Raw genomic sequence first — 15,644 nt, 5'->3', positions numbered from 1 at the left:
AGGCTTACACAAGGGAAGGACCAATGGACACTTAGGTAATAGCATCCATAAACCTGTTCGAACAATCACTGTCACACCCCAACCCCAACCCTAGAGTTTTGATATGACTAAGATGCTTACAAACATCCTAACCACCATCAGGATCTCAATGCAATGGCTCAAATCACAATCAACTCAAAAGACAAATATCGCATATACATTAGAGTGTGTAAAGAAACACAATTACCTTAAAAGCAAAAGTATAAACTAAAGTGTGGAAGCATATATCATCATTAAAGGAGATTCGAACATCTAAGTGATAAGTAATTCAGCATATTACATTTTATCTCAAAAGGGTCAACTAAAGGCTAAAACCACAATAAATAAAGGGGAAAATTACACTATCACCCCTTGAGGTTTGTACTAAATACAGTGCGACCCTCTGTGCTTTCAAAATGTATACCCTGACCCCCTGAGTTTAGGGTACTTGTTACACTCAGCCCCACTTCGTTAGAGCATTCCTGTAGTTGCTGACGTGTTGGCCATTGATGCCTTAAAATGACAAATATACCTTTAACCGAAAACCTGCTATTCCTATCTCATCAGTTTTAATTTTTTTTATTCAAATCTACTCTCAGTTTTGTTTCTTTATTCAATCCTTTTATTTATTTTTTTACTTCTTGTTACTTTTTCTTCTTCTTCTCCTCCTTCTAAAACACCTTTTGCCTCCCGCCGCCTCCACCACCACCACCTCCTCCCCCCTCTTCTTCCTCTCAACCCCACTCTCTAATCTCATTGTTTTCAGAGTTTTTCTTCTCATCTTCCTCCCACGCTGTACACATTTCACCTCAGGATCCTATTGCAGAAACAGGAATTCTGATATAGGATTTGTTATTTAGAAGAAGAGGAACAAGGGTTTGAAAAGGGAAGAGCAGACGATAGGTGGGAAAAAATACGAACTCAAATGCCATCTGAACCGAACCCATTTTATTCTCTGTGAAAATTCAGAATTAAAGAAAGGGGAAATCATTTGATGGAAAATCGATGTGTTCCCTTTTTCACATGCCATCTGAACCGAACCCATTTCATTCTCTGTGAAAACTCAGAATTAAAGAAAGGGGAAACCATAAGTGTTTTGAACCCCTGCCTCCTTCCTCTTCTCTGTCTACATTCCAAGTTGATAGCAGCGGCGAGTCTTCATTCCCAGAATCTCATTTGATTGCAGCGGCAGCCAACGAGTCTCTGGACTATCTTCTCGGGTTGAAGACGAACTGCTGTGAAGTTTGAGACTAGTTTTCAGGCAGCATAAAAGCAATGGAACAAATAGATCAGATGATAGAGACTGGATGATTACTGAAGACACATGGATCATGAAGACTAGTGATTCCTCAAAGACACATGTAACTGCCTCACTTGTAGCAAGTCAAATGCTTCCCATGTGTTGGGTTATCACAATGTCAAGACTTGCAGGCCCCAATTTTATTATTCATTTATGAATGAAGCAAAATGTGTTTAAATATTCCATCCCTGCAAGCCAACTTTCCCAAACCGAAGCAACCGTTTTGTTTTGCTGCCATTGCTACTTTCTCAACCCAGTGAATCCACCCAAGCTCCCCTCACCATCAAACGTTCATATCACCACCAAGCAATCAGAACCCCTTTGTCACCATCACAAGATTCCCTTCTCCACATTACCAACCTCATCTTGAAAAGCAAACCAGAAACCCTAACCAAATCCCTAGAAAAATGTGATGTACAATGGTCCCCTGATGTTGTTGGTCGAGTCCTGAAACACCTCTAGAATGATGGCCCCAAGGCTCTTCAATTCTTTGAGTCCCTTGATCGCCTCCCAAACTACAAACATTCTACCTTCACCTTTGATCATGCCATCGAGATTGCTGGCCGATTGCATGACTACCGGGCCCTCTGGATCTTCTCGATCATTAGAAATGCACTAGAAACCCTAGATCGTAAGGTGTGGGATGAAGGTTGCAGCGGTGGTGGGGTGGTGGTTAAAGACGAAGAAGAAAGAAGAAGAGGAAGAAATAGTGGTGGGTCCCACTTTTTTATGTTAAAAAATAAAAAATTAGAATAGGATTAGTTTAATTAAAGGGCAAAATTGCCATTTAAATTTTATACTTAACACCGTCCACTTAAAGGTGCTAGGTGTATATTTTGAAAACACAAGGGGTTGTACTGTATTTAATACAAACCTCAGGAGGTGACAGTGTAATTTTTCCAATATCATACTAAGATTTTACTGATCCGATCAGAAGAAACCCTTATCTAGAAGTAAAATTGAAATCCCAAAAAAAAAAAAAAAAGGAAAATAAGAGTAGGCAGAGATCAAGAGAAGCAACATCAAAGAGAAGGATAACTAGGGCTAACGCTCGGGATGGGGAGGGGGAAGAGTCGATTAGAATAGAACAATAACTATTAAGTTCATTGGCCTCCTTTGTTGTTGACATTCATCTTCTCAAAATAGCGAATGGAGAGGAGAGAGAGAGAGAGCCGAACCTCGTCCTTCCCCCAGTGGATTGGTGACTTCTATGGCAGAATCGGAGAAGGCAACGCAAGGGGGGAGAGGTGAAGAAGTAGTAGAAGAAGAAGAAGATGGTGAGAACGACGACGAAGCTGATGATGAGGGCAAAGGTAATGAAGGGGGCTTAAGGAGAGGCCAGAGGCAATGAGAGTGGAGTCGACGGAAACCACCAAGAGCTAAAACGAAAAAAACTGCAATTTTTCCTTTTTTTCGAATCCTAAATGATTTGAGGAAGATGAGTTGCAAGTTTTTTCTTGGTAAGGGCATTTTTGTCACTTTACTCTATCAAGGGCAGAATGGCCTAACCATATTCAAAAAATAGTAGACGTTAGAACATAACATCCGAGACTAACGGGGAGGACTAGAGTGTTACATAGTTTTGAAAATAGGGATGCATTTGGAATTAATGAAAGTTTAGGGGGCATATATACGTTTGGGCAATTTGAAGAAAACCCTAAAATAAAAGACAATGTTTGCTTTTCTGTCCCGAAGCATCCTCTGTACTCCCAGACCCCTTTGTCTATCCGTAAATCGTAAATCCCTCTCCTCCCCTAATAATAATGACCTAATTATACAAAAGCATAACGTATGACGGGTTTATGAAATTTCCGTAGTAAAAGTTGGAAACAACTTTTTTTGTGTGCAAAGTTGCAGACACATTTAATGGTGCGGCCCACACTGGACTGGCTCACCAACTCTTTTTCTGGCTCAAACTAACGAGGGCCCATAAGCCATTAGTCGAGGACTCGATCAATTGACTGTTCACCTACTTTAATTTTCAGTAGGAACCATGAAGATCATGTAATTTCTTCGATACTTCAAGTACGTGTTCATAATCATACAGAAAACAGAGAACGGACAAAAGATGGACCAGTGGTGACTGGTGTGTGGAGGAGACCTCTGTTTTTTATTTTCCATTGATTTAAAGTTGAAAAGCAGAGGTCAAAAGCAAATATAGAGTCTGAACTCTCAAAATCAAACACATGCACCATCGAAAATGGATCAAACTAACAATAAGATCGTTCTCAGAGAGTGCCTGGAAATTGTTGGAATGAGGAAAGGTTATGGATGGAGCTGTAATCACACATATTATATAATTCACTGACTGGGTTTTCGGTTTTCCTGCGTCTCTGCTCAAAGATTTCATTTGGTTTATCACTGCTTCTCTGTTTCATTATTTCCTTTCCTTCCATCTAGTTTCTCGGGGTTCAAGTCCAAAAACAGAGCTCGATTTGTAGCATTGTAGCTGCCTCCTGTTCTTCAGATTCGAGTTTCAGCCGTTTGGATAAATGAGTTTCCAGTGATTTTCAGGTACACTTGAGAGCTATAAATTTAAGCTGTATTCAAGTTTTTCTTTAGTTTCTTGGGTTTGAAGTTCTGTAACATATTTCTGTAGCTGCTTCTCGTTCTTCAATTCGAGTTTCACCCATTTGGGTATTAATTCATCTCGAATTTCTACTTCTACATGAATTTCCAATAAGTTTTAGGTACTTAGAGCTAAGAATGGAAGCAGTTTTCAAGTTTTTCTGCTTGTTCAACTGTATCATTGCTTGTATTTGTATCTATAATGTCTCGGCTTTGAGTTCAGATGGAGAAACTCTGTTTTCTCTCCTCAAGAACTTGTCAGTGCATCCGTCGTTCAAATCTAGCTGGAACTCATCCGATTTCACTCCATGTAACTGGAAAGGAATAGGATGTGACCCCAAGAACAATGTGATATCTTTGAACATGTCGAGTCTGGGGATATCTGGTACATTGGGACCTGAGATTGGCCATCTGCGGTACCTCAGAACCATTAATTTTAGCAACAATAATCTCACTGGTTCACTTCCAGCAGAGTTGGGGAGTTGCAGATATCTTGAATATTTGAAACTTCATTCAAATAGTTTCACTGGGGAAATACCAGGAAGCTGGGACAATTTGAGGAATTTGCGGGAATTCTCCCTTTTTGAAAACTCACTTAGTGGAGAGATACCTGAATTCTTGTTCCAGTTTCCACATTTGGAAATTGTATACCTTTCAGACAATGAGTTCAATGGTTCAATCCCATCAAATGTAGGGAATGCAACTCAACTTTTGTCCCTGTATGTGGATAATAATCAGTTATCAGGGACTATAACTCCCTCAATTGGGAACTGCACTAAATTGGAAGAGCTTTATGTGAATGTTGACCAATTGGTTGGAGGTTTGCCTGAAAGTCTGAACAATCTCGAGAACCTCGTTCAGTTGTCCATACAAACAGTTTAAGTGGTAGGATTCCTTTGGGATCGGGGAATTGCAAGAGAATGAAAACCTTGATTTTATCTCACAATCGATTTAGTGGAGAAATAATCCCTTCGGGCTTGGGCAACTGCATCGGCTTGACGACTTTTACTGCTGTGGACGATGGCTTGACCGGGCAAATGCCTGCTTCTCTTGGGTTATTAACACAGCTTAGAAATCTTTACCTTTCTGAGAACCATTTGCCTGGAAAAATACCACCTGAGATTGGGAACTGTAAATCATTGGAAGAGTTATACTTGAAGCAAAACCAGCTTGAAGGAGAAATTCCGTCTGAATTGGGAATGTTGAAAAACTTAAGGCAGCTTCATTTGTACACCAACCATTTGACTGGGGAGATTCCTACAAGTATTGGGAGGATATCAACCCTTGAGGTTCTCCATGTTTATGACAATAATTTGTCTGGAGAACTACCTTTAGAGATGACTGAGCTTCGAAACCTGAAAAATGTTTCATTGTTCAACAAGAAGTTTTCTGGAGTCATACCTTCAACCTTTGGGATAAACAGTAGCTTATTGGAGTTGGATTTCACTAATAACTTGTTTACTGGTGAAATCCCACCAAATCTTTGCTTTGGGAAACAATTGGAGATCTTGAATATGGGTCGCAATCTACTTCACGGGAGCATACCTACAGATGTTGGAAGCTGTTCAACCTTGAGAAGATTGATTCTTAAAGCCAACAATCTCAGTGGCTCTCTTCCCCCTTTTCTGAAAAACCCAAACCTCTCATTCATGGACATCAGTGGAAATAACTTAAATGGGACAATTCCTTCAAGCTTGGGCAATTGCACAAATCTCACATCAATTGACTTGTCTAGTAATATGTTGACAGGACCTATACCAAATGACCTAGGAAACCTTGTCAATTAAGAATGTTTGGAATTCTCTCATAACCACTTGCAAGGTCCATTGCCATTGCAGATCTCAAATTGTACCAAACTGTATTATCTGAATTTCGGTTTTATAAACGTAAATGGGTTGGGCCCAATTAGTGCGCCCATAAGGAGTTGGCCACGCGAGACCTGAGCTCTGGAGAGTGACCAACCCCTCCCCTTTTCTATTCGGTGTAGACTTCTAGTGGAAGTCGACCAAGTGAGAGGGGCGCCCAGGGTTTTGTCTATAAATAAGATATAAGGCATAAACCCTAAGGGCATTAGTTCAATTAGATCTCTTCCTCTCTTTCAAGTTCTGCGTTGAAAGACAAGCTAGAGGGGGGAGTTTATGTGGAACTCTTATAGGCCTAATCCCCTCAATCATCATTTGGGAGCTCTGGAAAGAGAGGAACAACAGGAGACATAATGGTACAATGTGCCCAGCCTCGGCAATTATAGAGAAGGTGAAGAGTTGGATAAGAGAGATACCTCTTAGGGGTGACTTTGCTAAGAATCCCTCCATGAGGGAGGAACTTACCCTACAGATTTTGAACCTCCATCATAGGCCGCATAGGCAGAGCTCCCCAAAGGCGATCTCATGGCGTTCTCCACCCAACACGGTAATGTTGAGCATAGATGGGGCTTGCAAAGGGAACCCAGGGGTGGGGGGAGGAGGAGGAATTGTCAGAAATTGTGATGGGAGGGTTTTAGCAGCTTTCGCTAATTTTTATGGAGAGTGTACCAATTCCATTGCGGAGTTCAAGGCGTTGCAGGATGGCTTAAAACTCTGTGAAGAGTTGGAATTCAGCGAATTCTTTGTGAATTCAGACTCAAAGTTTACAGTGAATTGTGTGATTACTAGAAGCTGCAACATCTGGAAGTTATGGTACTGGTACAATGAAATAGAAGGACTGCTGAGCTACTTAAGACCTTAAATTTCCTTCATCTTTAGAGAAGGTAATAGGGCGGCTGATTGGTTGGCGAACTTTGCGTGCAGGAATGGTAATAACACTAAATTTGAGGCTTTTAGTGTACTACCTTCTGAACTCAATCGTATCATTGGAGAGGATTACTATGGAATTCCTTCGTTAAGGATTAGTAGGTAGAGGGATCTGTAAGGGTGTGAGATGATAGGAGAGCAAGTGTGAATCACCTTATAATTGGGTAGGGGTAAGGCGGACATGTCCCCCCCTTGTAAGTTTTAATTATAGGTTTCAGCAATAAAAGTATGAAGGGCCAACCAGGGTCCTAGAGAATATTCGGGTTAAAAAAAAAAGTTTTGCGTTTCCTAGGGTTTCCATCGCTGCCTAGGGTTTTGTGGTGTGGAGTTCTTCTGTGGAGAAGCCTATAGAGATTGCGTTGTGCTCGTAACCGCAAGCCGCGTTCAATCATCCCTTCCGCTGCGATTCCATTCGGTTCAGGTAATCCCTAAACCTCTGTGATTAATGGAATGCTAATTTGCTAACAGTGATATCAGAGCTGATTAGGGCTTGTTGTTTGCAGTTTTTTTTGGGAGAGAAATATGTTTTCTTTTCTTCTTCCTCTTCCCCACTTGATCGCCTTCCTCTTGGTTGTGCGGCCTTGGCGCATGGCGCGGTAGCAGCACGGCTGCCATGTGCAAGGTGCACAACAGCCAAGGGCTAGCCGCGTGTGGCAACGGCAGCAGCCAACCTTGGCCAGCAGCTACCGCGATCACACGCAGCCAGCAGTGGCCGCGGCCTTCATTTTTTTTTATAATACCTGCGGGTGTTTTTTATTTAAAAAAAAAAAAGAAAACGGAGAAGAAAGAAGCGGAAAGGAAAGAAAAAAACCAAAAACAAAAAGGGTCATCATGATTGCTTTTCATGATTGCAATCATGAAAAGCAATCATGATGAATTATTGAAAAGTGATAATGTTTTTTTTTAATGTTTATTTTGGAAACAACATTTGTTGGTTTTCGGTTTTAAACAAAAAAAAAAAAAAAATTCCCTCTGCCGGTGATGTGCCTGTGCGCACAGCAGCTGCCGTTGCCGCGGCTAGGTGCCAAAGGCATTTGGCATGGTGGCCTGCCCACAGATAGAAATAAAAAAGAACCCTATTTTGTCTTGTTTGTTTTATTTTAGTTATAAAACAGAATTGCATATATGGTTTATTTTTTTGTTATAACTATATGCATGTGAGTATGGTTGTGGGCCGTTTTTGGGGGATTGTTATTGAGTTGGTTATTATATGGTTTATTGATCTAGGGATAAATCATATTTTTATTATGCATGTAATTTGATATATGTATTGTTTATGATTTGTTTTTGTGGACCCCATCAAGTTTTGGGGATCTCCCCTGTAGGGTTTCTCGTTTTGGAGGTATTTTATTTATGTCATGTACAACCCCCATTAGTGAGAAACCATTTTGTGAGATCCATGAGAGAAAAATGGGAGATAGGGTCTTGCCCCAAATCGTCCCTTATTTTTCCCATGTGTATAGGAGATCGCCCAGGGCCACTTTCTTAATAAAGAAACATATGATTTCCCCCATTGCGGTACAGCCCTGTTTGATGCTGTCGTTAGGGTATCGCTGTCAAACACCCCATCTCATGCACACCATGTGTTTTATTATTTTTATATCTTCATGGGATGGATTTGGTACTTCAAGTGATGTGTTTATTTGGATAGATGTGCGTTAGAGTTAGTACCTGGAAGTGATACAAAGTGTAGTGCTCTCCGGTAGTTTGTAGTAGGGATCTTCAATGTAAAGAGTCGGTTGTAAGTTTAATATTTTTTGAGAAGCCATGTAATGGGAGCTATTGCACTGTGTATCACAACCTTGTACCGACTCGGCATATCATTTCGAGTATCAAATTTGGGTCTCTTATGTGAGTCCCTTGCGCACCCGTATGTATGGTGCATTAAACTGTGGTTAGGAGATTCTTATTTTTCTCCTACATTTGTTCGAAATCAGTTAAAGTTATACGTCCCCAGACCCACACATTGTGAGATTTGATTACCAACTTACCGAAGTTTTTGGTCTCACCATGTGGGAAAGGGTATCATTAATTTTAATTAGGGTTTCTTGAACAAATTTATGGATTTATGGATGTATACTAAATGTCCTCCCTTGCACATTGTAGTGATGACTTCTAAGACTGTTGTTGCCGACCTTAACTAAGGCAACAAGTTGGATGGCACCAACTATGACATGTGGCACCGAAAGGCCAAGTTCTTGCTTAATGAGCAAGATTACTTAGACCTCCTGACCTCTGAGATGGTCCCACCCGAAGTGGGTACTGCCACCCGTCACCGTCAAGAAAAAGAGGCTTACGACATTTGGTTTTAGAGAGATCGTAGTGCACGTTTTCTTATGCTAAGCACGATGCATGATGATCTTATCGGCCAGTATGAGAAGTGCGAGACTGCCAAGTCCATGTGGGACCAGGTAAGGCTCGACTATGGCTGTACATCCATGACTAGACTTAGGTCCATGACCTTGAAGTTTGAGATGTACCGTAAGGACCCCAAGCACACTATGGTTGAACACCTCAGGGTCGTGAAAGACATGACCCAAAAATTGGATGATGCTGGGGTACACCTTATCGATGAGTAGCAATTATAGGCCGTCATCAGGACGTTACCTGATTCCTGGGAGCAGATAAAGATGGTTCTGACACATAACGACACTGTCAAGACATTTAATGACATTGCCGCTCATGTGGGACTAGAGGCGGAGCGCCTAGAGGCGACCCAATCACATGCCCTTGTCGCCCAAGCTGCGCAGCGCAAGAATAGGTCTAAGCATAAGAGACAAAGGACCACTGAAAATCAGGATCAAGCTCAGAAAGCTACGCCAACTGGACGTAAGACCACCAAGCGCCGACGTGGCAAGCGAGGTGGAAAGAAAGATATCACCAAGGTCAAGTGCTATAACTGCCAGAAGATGGGGCACTTCGCTTGTGACTGCACTGAAGCGAAGCAGGTACCATTTTTGCCTCTCTCTCCTTGTACTTTTGTATGTACATATGTTTTGGTTGCCCAAATCCAATCTAATTGAATTGTGGATACAGGTGCAACAAGACACATAGCGCGAGATCGAGGAGGGTTCGTAGATTATAGAAGATTTCAGATGGCGCCCAAAGTATCTACATGGGGAATGGCACAAGTGAAGCAGTTCAAGGAGTTGATACCTACCAGCTCACCTTGCGTACTGGGCACATCTTGCTACTTCATGATGTGTTATACGCACTAGAAATCCAGCATAATCTACTTTCCGTTACTGCATTATTGACTTTAGGATATTCCTTTATTTTTTATGGTGACTCTTTTGAAATTCGTTTGGATGGTAGTAGTTTTGGACATTGTAGACTTGAGAATGGTTTTATTAAATTAGATTTGATAATTCCTATTGTTTCCTCTTCATCTTTTGTAGTTGATTCTAATACTAATCCAGATTCAGTTATATGGCATGCTAGACTAGGACACATAGGTCGAAATAGGATGGGACGGCTAGCTCGAGAAGGCCTTCTTGGCTCACTCGCTAAAGTCAACCTACCGACATGTGAGACCTGTTTAGCGGGTAAGGCCCATCGAAAGCCTTTTGAAAAGGCTAAACGGGCAACTCAGACCCTAGAGCTTATCCATTCGGACATCTGCGGACCTATGAACGTGAAGGCACGTCATGGTGCTTCCTATATTCTCACCTTTATCGATGATTATTCGCGATATGGTTATGTGTATTTGATCGCTCACCGCTACGAAGCGCTAGATTGCTTCAAACGCTTTGTAGCAGAGGTTGAGAATCAACAAGGCAAGAGGTTAAAAACTCTGCGCAGTGACCGAGGACGCGAGTATTTATCTGATCAATTTAAAGAGATGTGTGAGGAAAAAAGAATCACTAGGCAGCTAACTATTCCCCATACTCCACAGCAAAATGGTGTAGCAGAGCAGAGGAATAGGACGCTTTTAGATATGGTTAGATTGATGATGGCGTAGGCCAACCTCCCAATATCTTTTTGGGGGGATGCTATGTTGATCGCTGCCTACGTCCTTAACCGCGTGCCATCACGGTCAGTTCCCTCCACTCCCTATGAATTGTGGAAAGGCGCAAAGCCCACTTTGGGGCATATGCGACCATGGGGATGTGTAGGATATGTTTATAGTACCTCCCATAAGTTTGGGAAACTTGGCCTTAGAGCTAAAAAGAATATCTTTATAAGATATTCTGATATCTCGAAAGGCTATGTAGTGTACGGTGAACATCAAGATGGAGGAATGACAGAAAGTGAGTCCCGCGATGTGGATTTTCTTGAGACCGATTTCCCTAGTATCAGTGACATTGGCAGAGACCTTGATCTCTTTGAGATAGAGACTGATGAAAGCGTCTCACCTACTCTTGGCGAGGGTGAGGAATTAAGCACTCATCATGAGATCGCCAGAGAGGGTGAGAGTGATCATTAGCCTAGTGGGAGTGCGCCACCTAATGAAAGCGCACAACCCACGGGTCAAGAACCCTCTACGCTTAAGAGCGCATGTGGACACGTTCTCTGACGTCATTTTGAGATTGAAGGGGACGCTGCCCTCGTTTGTGTCCCGAGGGATGAGGATGAGCCAGCCTCTGTAAGTGAGGCGTTCTCTTCTCCAGCTAAGGAAATGTGGAAAGCTACTATGGAAGATGAGTTGAGTTCTATGAGTAAGAACCAAGTCTGGGAGTTAGTTGATCTTCCACCTGGGCGCAAGGCCATCGGGAACAAGTGGGTCCTGAAGGTCAAGCGAAAGGCAAATGGATCAATAGACAAGTATAAGGCACGTCTTGTGGCGAAGGGATATACCCAAAAGGAGGGTATAGACTATGATGAGACGTTCTCCCCTGTGGTGAGAATGGCCTCAATACGCCTCATTCTAGCCATTGTTGCAAAGTTGGATTTGGAACTCTACCAAATGGACGTTAAAACTGATTTTCTCAAATGGACGTTAAAACTGCTTTTCTCAATGGAGAACTGGACAAAGAGATCTTTATGGCTCAGCCTGTGGGCTTTGAGAAGAAGGGACATAAGCGCAAAGTATGCCATCTCAAACGTTCCATCTATGGCCTTAAGCAATCATCCAAGCAATGGTACATTAGATTGCACCATGCCATTACCACTGCAAGTTTTGACATGATTGAAGAGGACTACTGTGTGTATGTTAAACGGTCCAAGGCAGGGTTTCTTATCCTATCATTGTATGTTGACGACATCTTATTGGCTGGGAATGACATTGGAATGATTGTCTCCACTAAAGAGTGGTTGTCCTCCACTTTTGAGATGAAGGACATTGGTGAGGCCAACTTTGTGTTGGGCGTGAAGATTGTGAGGGATCGCATTAGGAGACTTCTTAGTTTGTCTCAAGAGACTTACATAAAGAAAGTCCTAGAGCGGTTTCATATGAGCAACTCAAAACCCGTTGGTACTCCAATGGACAAGGCATGCACTTTGAGCCTAGACCAATGCCCTAAGAGTGATGAAGAGAGAAACCAAATGTCCAAAATACCCTATACCGCGACAGTAGGCAGTCTGATGTATGCGATGATGTGCACGCGTCCAGAAATTTTGCTTTGCCGTTGGCATGGTGAGCCGTTACCAGAGTAACCCTGGCCCAGCTCGTTGGCATGCTATTAAGAGGATACTTCGATACCTACGTGGCACTACAGACCTCTCGCTCACCTTTAGTGGTTCAGACTTGAGACTGAGAGGCTACAGTGATGCTGATTGGGCTAGTGATAGAGACGAGCACAAGTTCACTTCGGGGTATGCATTTGTCCTGGGAGGCGGGGCTGTCACTTGGAGTAGCAAGAAACAGACCTGCATCGCCCTCTCCACGATGGAGTCGGAGTATGTCACATGTTCGGCAGCAGTACAGGAGGTTGTTTGGCTTAGGAGGTTCTTGCAGAGACTTAGTGTTTCTGCTCACTCAGATGACGCTGTGCTTATACACTGTGACAGTACGGCAGCCCTTGCATTTGTGAAGGACCCCAAGTTCCATGGCAGAGCCAAGCACATTGACATACGGTATCACTACATTCGAGATATGGTAGCGCGAGGTGAAGTGGTTCTGCAGTATATCTCCACTGGCAATATGTTGGCTGATCCATTGACTAAGCCCATTGCCAAAGATGTTTTCCTAGTTCACGTTAGGAACTTGGGACTCAGGCGGATCTGATATGCATTTGTTTTGAGAACACTTTGTTTGTGATGGACATTTATCTGTATTTCTCTTACATTTATTGATGAACATATATTTGTTTGAGTAATCTTGTGTGTATACATTCATTATTTTTAAAGATGTCACCAGGCTTAGAATCGACCCACTCACACTGGTGATTCACCTCGGCGCTGGGGTGTAGCCAGCGAGATGGGCCCATGAGCATGTGTGCTTTATAGCGCCTTAGTTAGAGCTAAGATGAGACCTTTACTTGGTCCAACTTGGAAGGCACCACACTTCCAAGTAGCCTGTTAGAAGCCAGATGTGAGGTTCTAGGCAGAAACTATGAGGGTGACTGCGCTAGAAACTCAGGTTAGGCACTTAGAGTAGCGACTAGACTAAGATCTGTATGGCATTTATTTATTGCAAGTGACATGCCCACCCTAGTGGGAGTTACGCCATAGCTATGGCGTGCGTATCATACTGCATGTGCTCATGACGATCGATTGTGAGAGTGACCGAATGGATCCCTGCTTCGTCACTGTGTGAGCCACGTGGATTATATTAATCCCACAATACCCTTATCACTTAAGACAATGTCATGAAAATGACATCCAATGACGCTACTTTAATGTTCTCCTTAGGACCATGGATGATGCGGTCAAGCGGGAAGCGATTGGGAAAGCTGTTGGGGATATTTGGATTGACATGAGGGGCTCAGGGAAAACCATTAGACGTTACACCTTTGTTATGTGACTCATTGCCCGGGTGACGCATCGTATTTGTGCTCGACGCAGTCATGAGTACATTACATACCAAGGATTAACATTGCTCATCATGAGGGGTCGAGAGTGTTAGATCGGGTGTAAGTGGATTGTTTGGGGTATTTCGAGACTTTTGAGAGTGATGTACTATGGTGGCTAGATGAAAGTTTGATATAGTACTCCTACCTTGTACCATCTCGACAGGTTGCACGCCCCCATTACCTGTATGGAGGATAACGCGGAATGAGAGAAACTTGAATGCATAATTAAAATTATGCGCCCTGTGTGGGCGAGTGGGAGATGTAAAAGTAAATGGGCTGGGCCCAATTAGTGCGCCCATAAGGGGCTGGCGGCGCGAGACCCGAGCTCTGGAGGGGTCGGTCACTTAAGTGACCAATCCCTCCCCTTTTCTATTCGGTCTAGACTTCTAGTGGAAGTCGATTAAGTGAGAGGGGCGCCCAGGATTTTGTCTATAAATAAGATATAAGGCATAAACCCTAAGGGCATTAATTCAATTAGATCTCTCCCTCTCTTTCAAGTTCTGCGTTTCCTAGGGTTTCCATCGCTGCCTAGGGTTTTGTGGTGTGGAGTGCTCTGTGGAGAAGCCTGTAGAGATCGCGTTATGCTCGTAACCGCAAGCCGCATTCGATCATCCCTTCCGCTGCGATTCCATTCGGTTAAGGTAATCCCTAAACCTCTGTGATTAATGGAATGCTAATTTGCTAACAGGTTTCAACTTATTGAATGATTCAATTCGGTCAAGTTTGAGGAACTTGAAACAATTAAAAAATTTGATACTTCTAGAGAATTTGTTCACTGGGGGAATTCCAGGTTTCTTATCAGAATTTGATAAGCTTGAGGAGCTACAGATTGGGGGAAATCAACTGGGAGGAAATATTCCTCCATCAATTGGAAAACTTCAGAACCTGCACATTTCTTTGAATCTCAGTGGTAATGGATTGACTGGTCAAATTCCGTCAGAGATGGGGAAGTTGACTATGCTACAAATATTGGATATTTCTCACAACAATCTGACTGAAAGTTTAGCCACACTGGATCAATTACAATCGTTAGTTGAGGTGAACGTCTCCTATAATCTCTTAACTGGTCCAATACCAGACATATTGATGAAATTTCTAAATTCCTCCCAATCTTCATTCTTGGGGAATTCTGGCCTCTGTGTTCGTTGTCATCCAAGTAGTGCTACAACTTGTGGTGGTAACATTTTAAGTCCATGTTGTCAGCAACAGTCAAGTGATTGTAAGAAAGGCCCTGGTAAACTAAAGATTTCAATGATAGCTCTTGGGTCATCACTATTCTGTGTTCTGGTGACTCTCTTGTTGAGCTATATGCTATACAAGTGCGGTAGAGAAACACCGGTGTGCAGTAGAGAAACACCAGATTTTAAAATCTCTGCCCCTGAAGGTTCAACTCTGTCACTGAGCAAGGTGATGAAGGTGACTGAGAATCTGAATGAGAGATTCATTATTGGTAGAGGAGCGCATGGGACTGTTTACAAGGCATCGTTGGGTCCAGAGAAGCACTCTGCTGTAAAGAAATTCACATTTGCAGGGCCGAAAGGAGCAAAGGAAAGTATGATTAGAGAAATCAAGACTGTTGGGATGATCAGGCATCGGAATCTTGTGAAATTTGAAGAGTTCTCGTCAGGAAAGAACTATGGATTGATCATGTACAAGTACTTAGAGAATGGAAGCCTTCATGATGTATTACATGAACAAAATCCAGCTCCAATCCTCAAGTGGGATGTCCGCTATAGGATAGCACTAGGAACAGCCCAAGGTTTGGCTTATCTCCACGACGACTGTAATCCTCCTATTGTACACAGAGATATCAAACCAAACAACATACTTTTGGACTCAGATATGGAGCCTCATATCTCTGATTTTGGCATCGCCAAGCTCATGGATTGCTCTTCCACTTTGAATTCATCCACTACAGTTGCAGGCACCATTGGATATATTGCACCAGGTATATTTATTTATACATGTCTATCTGTTGTCCATTATACTTTTGAAACATGCTGACCTGTAGTGTAC

The 15,644-nt window shown here is 42.6% G+C and overlaps 1 pseudogene; it reads left to right on the top strand.

Annotated features, from left to right (window-relative positions):
• The first annotated feature begins 3,902 nt into the window (after positions 1 to 3,902).
• LOC122659204 lies at positions 3,903 to 15,632 on the top strand (annotated as a pseudogene).
• Positions 15,633 to 15,644: the final 12 nt, after the last annotated feature.

Source organism: Telopea speciosissima, chromosome 4 (genome assembly GCF_018873765.1).
Source record: "Telopea speciosissima isolate NSW1024214 ecotype Mountain lineage chromosome 4, Tspe_v1, whole genome shotgun sequence".
NCBI lineage: Eukaryota > Viridiplantae > Streptophyta > Magnoliopsida > Proteales > Proteaceae > Telopea > Telopea speciosissima.
Note: the sequence above shows the minus strand (reverse complement) of the source record. Positions and strands in the feature narration are given on the sequence as shown.